Genomic DNA, 15,148 nt, shown 5'->3' on the forward strand with positions numbered 1-15,148 from the left:
GAAGACAAAGAATTAGATTATTATAATAGCAAAGAACTAGACTAAAAATACAAATGACTAATATGTACCATAAAAATTTAGAAACTTTATATAAAAATATACATATATATAGGTATAATAATAAATTTAAATATCTACTTTTATAGTCGGTTTGGTTCGGATTTTTTTTTTATTAAAACCAAAACCAAACCAAATTTGATCGGTTTTTAAAATTTAAAACCAAAACCAAACCAAACCTTAAAAAATCGGTTTTTTTGGTCGGTTTGGTTTGGTTCGGTTTTTCGGATTTTTATGAACACCCCTAGACACCATCACATAACTTTATTTTGGTACAAAATGGCAGAGAAGAGAGACAGGATATATATGACCATTACAATAAGAACTTGGATCTTCACAAAATATATGCAGAAGAGTAGCATGAGTACACCACAACGATACCTAATAAGTGTCAAGCCTAACCTCGGTAGAGTAGTGACGAGTTCATGTTAGGGCCCTACTAGATAAAAGAAACAAGGTAAAAGATATAATAATATAATGAAATGACTGAGAATATAACAATGAGAAATTAAGGAAATGTAACTACACAATAAATAGAGATTAACAACAGGGGAGCTCCCGAGGTACTGCCTTGTAGTCTCAAATGTAAATACACGACAAGGGAGCTCCCGAGATACCGTCTCGTAGTCCCAAAAGTAAATATGCAACATGGGAGCTCACGAGGTATCGCCTCGTAGTCCCAAAAGTAAATATGTAACAGGGGAGCTCCTGAGGTACCGCCTCGTAGTCCCAAAGGTAAATATGCAATAGGGGAGCTCCCGAGGTACCGCCTCGTAGTGCCAAAAGTAAATACACAACTCATAACTTATGGACAAACGAATTTACAGCAAGGAATCCTAGAGTTAAAGACTGAATACAAAATCAAGGAAGCAGGCAATTCATCTAAGTATGTTGCACAGATTGCAAGTAAGAGTTAAGACACGGAAACATGTGACACTAGGCTAAACATGATAACTACACATGCTAAGGCAACTCAATTAAGGAATTAAAAGAAGACTACTCAGCAAGAACTGGAATGTCTACATTTAGGCCGTGTACGCACTCGTCATCTCGCGTACACGGCACTCACATATCATAAATTATTACAACAATACCAAATTCTGAGGGGATTTCCCCCACACAAGGTTAGAGAAGTCACTTACCTCAAACCAAGCTCAATCAGTCAATAAGAATGTCTTTCCCTCGATTTTCCGACTATGATTGGCCCGAATCTAGCCAAAACAATTTCATACTATAAATATAATTGCAAGAAACTAATTTTAAATAATGAAATTACGACTTTAGCAAATAACTAAAAATTCAGCCCAAAAAGTCGACCCGGCCCACGTCTTAAAATCGGGTAAAAGTCATAAAATACGAACACACATTCGACCACGAATCCAACCATACCAAATTTATCAAAATCCGACACCGAATCGCTACTCAAATCCCCAATTTAAACTCTCCAAATCCCTTACCTCAAACTTCCAAATTCCACCTTAAATACACACAAACTAGGTGGAAATTCAATGGGGAAACAATATTATTGATCAAAAATGAGCACAAGGGACTTACCTCAAGAATCCCTTCGAAACTGTCCTCATGAATCACCAAAGCCCGAGCTCAAAATGTTAAAGAATGAAGCAAAAATCGCGACCCTTCTATTTAAGTGTTCTGCCAGCACTTCCACTTCTGCGGACAATTAACCGCTTCTGCGACGCTGCATTTGCTGCCCCTTACCCGCATCTGCGACTTCTTCCGCTCCTGCGTCCTTTCACTCCGCTTCTGCGAGCCTCCAAGCCGCTTCTACGATCCCATCTCCCTTGCCTAGTTACGCTTTTGCGGTCCAAATCTCGCTTCTGGGGGTGCGCATCTGCGCGAACACGTTCGCTTCTGCGGACAGGCCTCCCAAACACTCGTCCGCTTCTGCGATCATTTTTCCACAGAAGCGACTCCGCTTCTGCTGCCTTCATACCGCACCTGCGACCACAGGCCATCTCCTCCAGCGCTGCATCTGGGCCCAAATGCTCCCTTCTGCGAGCTCGCACCTGCGGGCAATCTTGCGCATGTGCGATTGCACTAGAACTGGTGCACTTCAGCCATTCTCACAAGCACAAATTCAATTCGTTAACCACCTGGAATTCACTCGAGGCCCCTGGGACCTCAACCAATTACACCAACAAGTCCTAAAATAACATACGAACTTAGTCGAGCCTTTAAATCACATCAAACAACGCTAAAAACACGAATTGCACATTGAAACTTTAAAATTTCAAACTTGTACATTGGATGCCGAAACCTATCAAATCAAATCTGATTGACCTCAAATTTTGCACACAAGTCATAATTGACATTACGGACCTACTCCAACTTCCGGAATCGAAATCCGACCCTGATATCAAAAAATTTACCTTCGATCAAACTTTCCATAAATCATCAAATTTTCCAACTTTCGCCAATTCAAGCCTAATTCCACTATGGACCTCCAAATCACCCAACGGAGCTAACGGAACCCTCAAAACTCCATTTCGGAGTCGTTTACACATAAGTCAACATCCGGTCAACCATTTCAACTTAAGCTTTCAACCTTGAGATTAAGTGTCTCAATTCATTCTGAAATCTCTTCGGACCCGAACCGACTACCTCGGCAAATCACATAACAGCTATAAAGTACAAAATGAGCAGTAAATTGGGGAACGGGGCTACAGCTCTCAAAACGACCGATCGGGTCGTTACAAAGATGGGGGCTATTTATAGTTTTTAAAAGGTTAAAATTATAAGTTATCAATTGTTAGGGGTGGGGGGGCTATTTTCTTAAGGGGTAGGCTGAAATGGCAAAAAATGCAAAAAAAAGGTTGTTGCCCAATAGTCATTTTTGAATTTGACCATTGGCAACGGTCGAAAAAAAAATTATAACGGTAACCGGGCTATAACCCGGTAAAAATGTGGTAGTGGGTAATCGGGTTAACCTTATTCCGGGGCAATGGTTACCAAAACAGGCTCGCCCCCGTCCGGCTACACCCCTAACCATCCCCAACCCGTCCCACCCCCTAGAAGACCAGGCTGAACCGGGTCAAAGCGGGTTGACAATGGCCCGGCCCGACCCGTTTAACATGTTTAAGTTTAATGAACAATTTATAAAGAAAACAATAATTCTTAATTTGTAACTTGTACAATGTACTGCTTATGATCACGTGTCTTTCCGGCTAATATATGGACAACGACGTTGGAGTTTCAATACCTCCAATTTTAAAGATTGAGTTAAGATTTTAGATAGTGTAGCTACGCCAAACGGCAAACCTATAGCACTACTTTCTGTGACGATTACCAGCAGTCGCCACGAATATCATCAACGAAAACTTTATTTCCTGTAGCGCTCTAACAACACTAACAAACATGAAAGTGAGATGTTGAAGAAAAGTAGATGGTTCTTTAAAGTATTACTTTTCTCATGAAAAATATTGGCTAATCAAATGTATTTTTGTTTTTATTTTATTTATTTTACATATAATTTTTACGAAAACTTTTAGTCAAAGTTTGGACCAATATGAATGTGCATCCCCCTGTTGTATTGTTACTATTATTTTATTATTAGAATAAATAAATGCGCCAGAATATATATATATATATATATATATATATATATATATGAACATACATCCGTAATTTTAGTGGCGACTATCCGGGTCGCCACAAATAGTCGTCATCTGAATAGGTCGTCAAACCAAGTGGTGATCTATGAGTACTTTTGGTGGCGACTTTATGAGTCGCCAAAAAGTCTGCACCTAAAATTGTATAATTTTAGTAGAAAGATCGTCAGTCCAAAGGGCGACTTATATAAATACTTTTGATGGCTACACTTTCTGTCGCTAAAAATAATCGTCACCTACAAACTTTAATTTGGAACATAGAAAGCGGCAGTGTAAAACGCAACCGATATGAGCACTTTGGCGACTCATTTCGTCGCTACAAATAGTCATCACCTAAAAAAATTTAAATTTTATTGGAAGATAGAAGGTCGTTAGTACATAAGGCGACGTATACGAGTATTTTTAGTGGCGGCTCTGTACGTCTCCCCAATAGTCGTCACTAAAAACGTTTAATTTTAGAAGAAAAAGCGTCGCGACTCTGTACGTCGCCACAAATAGCCGTCACCTGAAAAGCTTTATATTTAGAAGATAAAAGGTTGTTGGTCAAAGGTGGCCTATATTGCTACTTTTGGTGGCAACTTCTTGGGTCGCCACAAATAGCCGTCACCTAAAACTTTAATTTTAGAAGAGAGAAGATCGTCGTACCTTGGTGGCGTCATAGGGGCGGTTGAACCATAAGGCAGCTAAAGCAATGGCCTAGGGCCCCAACTATTTGGGGCCCTCTTTTTTTTTTCTAAAATTGTTTGTTATATATTATAAAAAAATAAAAAATCGTGCATATACTGTTGGAAGCTAAGTTTTTTGGAAGAAAGTAATTTTTTACTTTTTATGTGAGGACCGTTGGTATCTAATTTCTTGCCTAATTATATCATACCACCCAACATGAACCCACATGACTATTCATATATTTTTGTCTCTTTCACTTATTCTTACTCTCTTCTTATTAATTATTCATATATTCCATTTCGGAAAACTTACCGTTGTGTACTTACAAAAGATCAAAGTTTGCTTTTGGGTGTCTTCTTCAAAATTTCAAGCATTGCAACAAGACAAAAGCAATATTTATTTTGAACGAGTGCAATACTATTTCGATAACGTTATATCAACTTATCATATTCTTGAGCCAGGTTTTATTATTCTAACCTTATATTATATTTTTTCATTAAAAATTTGTCATTATTGATATTCTTACTTCCTAAGTATATATTCTTGTTTTAGATATTATTAGATTTTATTCAATTTAAATATGTCAACTAGAAAATATGAATCCAGTTATTCAAAAAGAGAAAAAAAAATGTTAAATCCCAAAAGGGAGCCCTTGATAGATTTTTAACAAATAATAAAAAACTTGAAGTAGAAAACATGGGAGGATGTTCTTCAAATGAACAAGTCAGTGATAGAGTTGAGTTAGATGATAATAACATCCAAGAAGAAAATCTAGAAGAAGTTACTACGAAATTTGATATAGTTCCAGAAAATCAAGAACTCTTAAATGATTTGACTAACTGCATCTCTAAAAATATATATGACGATTTTATTTTTTTTAAAATTAGGGCCTCTTTGTGAAGTTTGGCTTTAGGCCCCCAATCTTGTTGAGCCGGCCCTAGGTGGCGACATGGCCACAAATAGTCGCCACCTAAACACATAAATTATATGGGTTACTTTAACTATCTTCAAACTAATTCAATTGTAAAATAAAAATAATAAAATAGATTACTAGTACTATAATAAAATCATAAATTTATGACGGACTGATCGGTCACTGAAGGAGGAATTTAATTATAAGTTTAAGTTGCTCAAACTTTTGGATTCCATTAGGTCACTATATCAAAGTCTCAATATGTGTATAAATAATTTATGAGGTAATACGACAATGGAGTTTTGTCAGCTGACTTTGAAACTAAAAAGTCTTCTCACAAGTTAACATTTATATTTTAACCTACTAGGTGGTGTTAGCACGGCCCAATATTATAAAAGCTAGAAGTATTACTTATTAACTTTTTTATGCAATGGCAAAGGAGAAATAGATACATGCAAATGTGTACCAACTCAAGATATAGACACCATTAGGGGTGTTCATGGTTCGGTTTGGGTTAGTTTTTCCCTAAAAAGAAACCAAACCAATTAAGTCGGTTTTTCAAACATTGGAACCAAACCAAACCAATTAAGTCGGTTTTTTATCGATTCGGTTTATATCGGGTTTTCGATTTTTTCGGTTATTTGTCAGGTTTTTCTTAAATATGAGACATACACTACCAAACGCATATTCCGGCGAGTACATTTTCAATGTAACGCTATCAAACCAATTGCTCTTAGAGAAATCTATCATTTACCAAGATATATTGATGATAATTGACTCAAATAGTGATGAATAACTTAAGTACTCAATTAAAAATCGATTATTTTTAACATGAAATAAATTCTTGTACTTAATAAAAGAAAACTACCAATCAAAGTAGAAGACAAAGAATTAGATTATTATAATAGCAAAGAACTAGACTAAAAATACAAATGACTAATATGTACCATAAAAATTTAGAAACTTTATATAAAAATATACATATATATAGGTATAATAATAAATTTAAATATCTACTTTTATAGTCGGTTTGGTTCGGATTTTTTTTTTATTAAAACCAAAACCAAATCAAATTTGATTGGTTTTTAAAATTTAAAACCAAAACCAAACCAAACCAAACCTTAAAAAATCGGTTTTTTTGGTCGGTTTGGTTTGGTTCGGTTTTTCGGATTTTTATGAACACCCCTAGACACCATCACATAACTTTATTTTGGTACGAAATGGCAGAGAAGAGAGATAGGATATATATGACCATTACAATAAAGTATGACCAAATTATAGTAGTTTGATAAAAGACAGTAAGTATTATGTACAATCTTTCTAGTGTCTTTACATAAACTTGGAAGTAGCGAAAACAAAAATATATCCTCATTCCTCGGAGGCTGATCTGATACAAGACCATCTGGATCGTATATATCCTTAGCATGTTTACAAGTTTTGAAGACTTCAAGGGTTCTGCTTAATTGGAATTTGGAAGTTTCATATATGAAGCTGACACCTCTATGAAAAATTGAAAATTTGCTATAATAAATTTCTAAAATCACAAAGGTCAAAATAATGCTTACCTTTATATTCTTCTTCATATAAGGCACAATCTTCCATTTACATGTGCCCAACTCTTCCCGAAAATTCATTAACAACGGCTTTCTGTGCATGCATCGTAAGTGAGAACGGGTTGGCCAGTCAGCACTTCTTTACATTATGTGATAGAAAATTAGCATTGCCCTGTTTAACGGAAGTCACAAAAGGAAAGTTAAACACATAAATCAGATAATGCACTTGAAACTTCTCAATATTTTTTGCACTTTTACCTCTAGATAGAACGAATACACCGACAGAACAGTGAGTACTGCTAACGATCCAATTCATTTGAAAATTTTCAATTGCGCATCTTGGCAACGACAATCCAGTCCAAGCTTATGCAGCCGGTGAATTTGGCTCGGAGTATGCGATTAGACTTATCCTTTGCATTTACCAGGATAGTTTGCAAATAGGAAGTGCTCCTGTTGATATATACTTTATCAACCATCATCATCCAAATCAGAAGCAAAAGCATAATTGAGCCTAAATAAAATTTTAACAACTGGAAGAGTAGTACCTTCGATGACTCAGCCACCAAATCCAAAGCAGTTAGTGCTCCTTCTTTGCACCATCTTTTTCCATTCTGCACTTTAAACAATATCGAAGAACAGGAAAAACACACGTGTATACTTGACGCATGTTGTACTTGCTACAAGCTTAAGATCAAGTTGAATATAGATATGCCCTCATTTTTTAATTTTTCTCAGTCACATACAAAAAATGATAGATGTATCTATATCCTTCTCAGCGGCAGATCCACAATCTTAAGATCAAGTTGAAAATTGCATGACAGCTTCTGTGGTGATCAGTTAAGTTGCTCTACAGTGCTCGCTGGAATTCAGCATGTATATTGCCATTCTTTTGATCTATCATCTTGTTAAATAACACTTAAATGGTGCCTTCAAGAAAAGAACTGATGACAGAAATTTATCCTTCTATCACTGCTGCAACACCTGATGATATACTGCTTATTTTGTGTCCTTTGCACTCATATGAGAAGAATACCCAATATTCAAGCATTTCACTATTTAGCTTCTCCAGAAACTGTTAAATAGATTACATGTCATTATTTAAGGTTTGATAGACTTATAGTTATGTCATACCTGCAGAGTACAAGCAGAATGATAACTATTCCATTTAAGGGTCAAACCTCCGGGGTGCGGCTTTCACCGAAGTTGAGTGTTGCGGAAGCCAAATGTATATAGTATGAATGAGTCACAACTACTATACCAAAAATTATGACAACCATTAAATAATAAACAAGACAATAAGACAACAATAAAAGAACACCAGAATTTACGAGGTTCGGCCAATTTTGCCTACTTCCTCGGACACAATCAATATTTTATTCCACTCCAAAATTACAAGTGAAATAATACTAAAGAGAGAAGATACAAATGCCTTAAGAAGATAAAAGGCAAATGAGAGGTGTATTTAAATCCTAAACATTAGGCCTCCTTTTATAGGGTGAAATTCTCATTCAAAATTGTCATCCACCGATGTGGTACTTTTGCCAATTTCAACAAATCTCCACCTTGGCAAAATTCCACATCTTCAATTTTCTCTCAATAACAAATTTTGGTTGTGTCTTCATCTTCAATCTTTAGTGTTCAACAATGTTGATCAAATCCAAACAATGTTGAAACTTGACCGCAGTCACCACTTTTGTCAGCATATCAGCAGGGTTCTCCGTAGTATGAATTTTCTTCACCGTGACTCCACCTTCTTCTATGATTTCTCGTACGAAATGATACCGAACATCAATGTGCTTCGTCCTTGCATGATAAACTTGGTTCTTCGCTAATTGAATAGCACTTTGACTATCACAAAAAATTATAATATTTTTTTGTTCAATACCAAGCTCCTTTAGCAACCCCTGAAGCCAAATTGCCTCCTTCACAGCCTCTGTAATAGCCATGTACTCTGCCTCTGTTGTAGACAAAGCAACTGTTGACTGCAAAGTAGACTTCCAACTAACTGGTGCCTTTGCAAAAGTAAACACATAACCAGTAGTTGACCTTCGTTTGTCCAGATCACCCGCAAAATCTGAGTCACAATATCCAACTACAGACCGATTGCCTTCCTGCTCAAAAACTAACCCAACATCTACAGTACTATGAATATACCGTAGAATCCATTTCACAGCTTGCCAATGCTCCTTTCCTGGATTATGCATATATCTGCTAATAACTCCAACGGCTTGTGAAATGTCAGGTCTCGTACAAACCATTGCATACATCAAGCTACCAACAACATTTGCGTATGGTACCCTTGACATATACTCCTGTTCAGTTTCATCCTTTGGCGACATAGTAGTACTTAGCTTAAAATGGGGAGCAAGTGGCGTACTAATTGGCTTAGTCTTCTTATCTATGCCAAAACGCTTTAGTACTCTCTTCAAATATTCTTTCTGAGATAAACAGAGTTTCTTTGTACGTCTATCTCTTATTATCTCCATGCCAAGAATTTTCTTTGCCTCACCCAGATCCTTCATCTCGAACTCCTCCTTCAGTTGAATCTTCAACTTATCAATTTCTTCCGAATTCTTGGAAGTTATCAACATATCATCAACATATAGGAGAAGATATACAAAGGAACCATCATTAAGTTTGCGCAAATACACACAATGATCGTATTTGCTTCTCTTGTACCCTTGCCGCAACATAAACTTGTCAAATCGCTTGTACCATTGTCTAGAAGATTGTTTCAATCCGTACAACGATTTTTCAAGTTAGCATACCATATTTTCTTTTCCAGCAACTTTGAATCCTTCTGGCTGAGTCATGTAGATTTCCTCCTCCAAGTTTCCATGTAAAAACGCAGTTTTTACATCCATCTGAACTAGTTCCAAATCCAACTGTGCTACCAAAGCCAACATAATTCTAATGGAGGAATGTTTTACAACTGGAGAAAATACTTCATTGTAATCAATTCCCTCCTTTTGAGCATATCCTTTGGCCACCAATCTTGCTTTGTAGCGAACATCTTCTTGGTTAGGAAATCCTTCTTTCTTTGCAAATACCCATTTGCACCCAATTGCTTTCTTTCCCTTCGAGAGATTGGCCAATTTCCATGTATGATTCTGATGAAGGGACTGCATTTCTTCATTCATGGCAATCATCCACTTATCTTCTTCTGAACTTTGGATTGCGTCTTTATAAGTGGTAGGAACACCATCAGCTACAATTGAGGTTGCACAAGCAACCGTCTCTATGAGACGAACAGGTTTCGTTATTGTCCTTTTTGGCCTGCTGGTTGCTATTGATTCAAGTTGTTGTTGAGGTTCCTGAGTTGGAATCTCCCTTTCTACTGGCTCTTCTTCCAGAGGGTAATCTTCATGAGTTTCCTCCTCTGCTTCTTGTGTAGGAAAAATAAATTTTCCTTCAAACTCCACCTGCTTTGATGCACCACCAGTTTGTTTGACATCTTCAACTGTCACCTTATCTGTTATGACAGATTCATCAAAGGTAACATCTCTGCTGAATATAATATTCCTTGTCTCTGGACACCATAAACGGTATCCTTTGACTCCAGAAGTAATCCCCATAAATATAGCCTTCTTTGCTCTCGGATCCAATTTTGACTCTTTCACATGATAGTATGCAATTGAGCCAAACACGTGCAAGAAGTCATAATCTACAGCAGGTTTTCCATACCATTTTTCAAATGGTGTCTTGCCATCAATAGCAGCAGATGGTAGACGATTAATGAGGTGACATGCATATGTAATTGCCTCAGCCCAAAATTCTTTGCCCAAGCCAGCATTGGACAACATACACCGTACCTTCTCCAGTAAAGTCCGGTTCATACGTTCTGCCACTCCATTCTGTTGTGGTGTATGTCTGACAGTGAAGTGTCGGACGATGCCATCATTTTCACAGACCTTATTGAAATGATCATTTTTGTATTCACCTCCATTGTCTGTGCGAATACACTTGATCCTCCTGCCTGTTTGATTCTCCACCATCGTTTTCCATTTGAGAAAAATTCCCAACACTTCATCTTTCCTCTTCATTGTATACACCCACACTCTTCGGGAAAAATCATCAACAAAGGTTACAAAATAGTGCTTCCCACCCAATGAAGGTGTTTTGGAAGCACCCCAAACATCAGAGTGTACATAATCCAAAATGCCTTTAGTATTATGGATCGCTATACCAAATTTAACCCTTGTCTGTTTCCCTTTGACACAATGCTCGCAAAACTCCAAGTTGCAAGTCTTTACGCCTTTTAACAATCCTTGATTAGATAGAGCTTTCAAGGATTTTCCTCCAGCATGTCCCAAGCGCATGTGCCATAGCCTGGTTGCTTCTGCCTCTTTGTCATCACTGGATGTCACTGTTGTTGTCCCAATAACTGTGCTACCACGATAGCAGTACATGTTATTGTTCTTCCGATTGGCCTTCATTACCACTAGTGCACCGGAGCATATTCTCATCACTCCATTTTCTGCAATGATTTTGAACCCTTTTGATTCTAGGGCTCCCACAGATATGAGATTCTTCTTCAAACCCGGTACATATCGAACATCTGTTAATGTTCTGATCATTCCATCATGGCTCCTTAATCTTATTGAACCAATGCCATATGAGGTAAGAGGGTTGTTATCCGCTGTGTGGATGACTCCATATTCTCCTTCTTGAAAATTCACGAACCAGTCCTTGTTGGGACACATATGATAGCTACAAGCCGAGTCCATCAACCATATGTCTGATGATGTTGATAACTCTGTTGTAACTAATGAGAAGTCTGAATCATCACAATCAGCTACATTTGAATCCATAATGGCCTTTCCATTGTTATGTCTGGCCTTATTCTTCAACTTCGGACAGTCTTTCTTCCAGTGCCCCTTTTCTCGACAAAAGGCACATTCATCTTTGCTGGGTCTAGATCTCGACTTGGATCTTCCCTTCTTAGTCCTCGTTTGATTTTGAGGACGACCCCTCACAATTAGTGCTTCTCCTTCTCCGCCCTTCTGTTTTTCTCCCTTTCTTTGTTCATAGATGTACAAAGCCGAACAAACTTCTCTGAGAGAAATTTTGTCATTTCCATGGAGTAGAGTAGTTTCAAGGTGCTCGTACTCATTAGGAAGTGACCCCAACAACATCAAGGCCAAGTCACCATCATCAAAAGTTGCATCCATATTTTACAAATCTGTGACCAACTTATTGAAACTGGTGATATGTTCATTCATTGTGGTACCAGGAATATAGGTGAAGCGAAACAGTCTCTTCTTCATGTACAATTTATTTTGACTGTTTTTCTTCAAAAATTTATCCTCCAGTGCTTTCCATAATTTACTTGCAGAAGTTTCTCTTTGTGTATGGATATTTCTGCTCTCTAGCAAGGTAGGATCGAATGGTACCGCAAGCAACACGATTGATAATTTTCCAATCTTCTTCTCCAATAACATCTGGCTTCTTTTCTTCAATGGCAAGATCTAGCCCTTGTTGAAAAAGAACATCTAGAACCTCGCCTTGCCACATCCCAAAATGTCCTGACCCGTCAAAAATTTCTACCGCAAATTTCGCATTTGACACAATTCTTGTCATAAGCGAAGATGCCAACGATGACGTATTATTGACACTTGATGTAGATTCTTCTTGTTTACTGTCTCCCATTTTGACACAAATATTATTTAGTAGCTGACGACACAAATCAAGATTATTTCCTTTCTGGTGTGGAAGATCAGACTAAGCTGCAACCACAGAGCATACTCAGACAGAACCTTGACTCAGTTACCAAGATAGATCTTTTCTGATGTGGAAGATCAGACTATGCTGCAACCACAGAGCATACTTAGACAGTACCTTGGCTCTGATACCAATTGTTGCGGAAGCCAAATGTATATAGTGTGAATGAGTCACAACTACTATACCAAAAATTATGACAACCACTAAATAATAAACAAGACAATAAGACAACAATAAAAGAACACCAGAATTTACGAGGTTCGGCCAATTTTGCCTACTTCCTCGGACACAATCAATATTTTATTCCACTCCAAAATTACAAGTGAAATAATACTAAAGAGAGAAGATACAAATGCCTTAAGAAGATAAAAGGCAAATGAGAGGTGTATTTAAATCCTAAACATTAGGCCTCCTTTTATAGGGTGAAATTCTCATTCAAAATTGTCATCCACCGATGTGGTACTTTTGCCAATTTCAACAAATCTCCACCTTGGCAAAATTCCACATCTTCAATTTTCTCTCAATAACAAATTTTGGTTGTGTCTTCATCTTCAATCTTTAGTGTTCAACAATGTTGATCAAATCCAAACAATGTTGAAACTTGACCGCAGTCACCACTTTTGTCAGCATATCAGCAGGGTTCTCCGTAGTATGAATTTTCTTTAATCATTAGAGTTCTTCTTACTTATAGTTCCTCTATCATATAGCTTTATAAGAGTTTAAGATCTTTACTCTTTTTTCTGGTATAAAATCAAAAGTATGATAAACCACTTCCATTGATAGACTCTTTTGGCAATACCTAAAAAATAATATAGATAAAGTAGCAGTTGAGTTAAGTGTAATTATTCTCTTGATAAATTTTGATTTTTTCATTCACCTAACTTTGAATACTCAAACATTTGGTTCAGTGTTCATATTTAGGAGTGACAAGGGCCACAATAAATGAAACAAAATATGAAGGGGAAAAAAAGTGATTGTCCTTCTGAGGTGGAGACCTTGAGGTTACGTTGTATCTTTTTAATGGTGGATATAGTTTACAGTTCAGCCAATAAAAATGCAGACTTTGTGGATAGTGAAATATAGGAGATGCCAAGTTGTGACTATCAGTGGCTTGACCTTTTTAGATCTAAAATAGAACACTTTCTTTAGTTTCTTTGTCCTTTTCGTTCTTCGTTTACTCTCTTTCCTCATCATTTACTCTATAAAATCAGTTCCTCACATCTCATAATCAAAGAAATGAAAGTAATAATTTTAATTTTGTTCATATCAACCTTGTCTTTCTTATTTTATTTTAGCTTTTACATTAAAATCTTAAGTTACAGAGACGAACCAAACCAATTTTTATAAAAGACTATAATGGATTGTTTTTATAAAGAAGACTCATAGATTATTGAAGCTTACGTTCATTAAAAGAAGGGCCCCAAGGACTGCAGGGGCGGAGCTAGCTCTATGTTTACGGGTTCGGCCGAACCCAGTAGTTTTTGTGCAGACTATGTATTTGTCTTGTGAAATTCACGGAATATGTATAAATTATTAGTTTAGAACCTAATAACTTAAAAAAACTAGAATCTCGAACCCATAAGTTTCAAATCTTGGCTCCGTCTCTGCCAAGTAATTTCACGGAACACCTTAGGGGTCGTTTCATTCAGTTAGGAAAAAATTTGAAACTTAGTAGGTACTGAGAAAATGCTATTTCACACTTTGTTTCTTCAACCTATCAGAAAAATATGAATTACATTGACCCAAGCATGAAGTGAAAAACTCAATTGTAATTTAGTTATTTTCAAACGTACTCAAAAAGCCGGAAAAGGTAAAAAGCACAAAATAAGAAAGACTATAAGGTTCAAAATAATGAGTACACATAAATAAAAAAAATATTCGGCCAAGACATTATCCAAGATCTGAATCAACCCACTATGAATTTTAATAGTTTAGATTTATTTGCATTCAACACAAAGCTATACATGCAAACATACTGGATAAATTAGAAGAAGAACTTAAATATGAAGAAGTACAAACCTGACAAAGATATTTTTACAAAAAATGGCAGAAGGCGTCTTCAAGCACATGCTCTGTAACTGATAATCCTATGACATTTAGATTTGCAATAAAAATTGGTCCTTTTCATGGTTTTCTCCACGCTCTTCCATAACGAAACTCTGAAATAATTGAACAGAATACTAATCAATTTTGTACAGCAAAAAATTCTTATAATTCAATTGAGTTGAAATCAAATAAAATTGACCTTGGGTTGAGCACAAGAGAGATAAATTGTTCTGTACTTCTGTATTGGGAGTGAAATTCCCAAGAGAAATCAGTAAGCAAGACCAAAGAGAGGGAAAACCGATTAGCAGACTCAAGCCTAAATTTCACAAATTGTTATATAAGTATGACTTGTTTTTTCATATAATTTTATTTTCTCACACAAAAATAATAAAACTTTCTCTAATTCACACAAAAATCACAGTCGTAAAAAAATAAATTTTTCGATAGTATTTTCTTATTTTACGTTTTTCTATTTTTTATTTTTAGTCTAATAAATAATTAACCAATTAAAATAGGAGAAATATGAGTATATTTTAAGTTGTTCCCAAAAATAATAGCCAATA

At 36.4% G+C, this 15,148-nt stretch overlaps 1 long non-coding RNA gene across 1 annotated transcript; it reads right to left on the reverse strand.

Annotated features, from left to right (window-relative positions):
• Window positions 1-13,699: 13,699 nt before the first annotated feature.
• Window positions 13,700-14,902, reverse strand: LOC138895048 (uncharacterized). The gene is made up of 2 exons (XR_011409279.1): window positions 14,785-14,902; window positions 13,700-14,698 (listed from the first exon to the last, which is right to left on the reverse strand). It is a non-coding gene; the product is annotated as an uncharacterized lncRNA (long non-coding RNA).
• Between the last annotated feature and the right edge of the window lie 246 nt (window positions 14,903-15,148).

The sequence above is a fragment of the Nicotiana tomentosiformis genome, chromosome 7 (genome assembly GCF_000390325.3).
Source record: "Nicotiana tomentosiformis chromosome 7, ASM39032v3, whole genome shotgun sequence".
Lineage (NCBI taxonomy): Eukaryota > Viridiplantae > Streptophyta > Magnoliopsida > Solanales > Solanaceae > Nicotiana > Nicotiana tomentosiformis.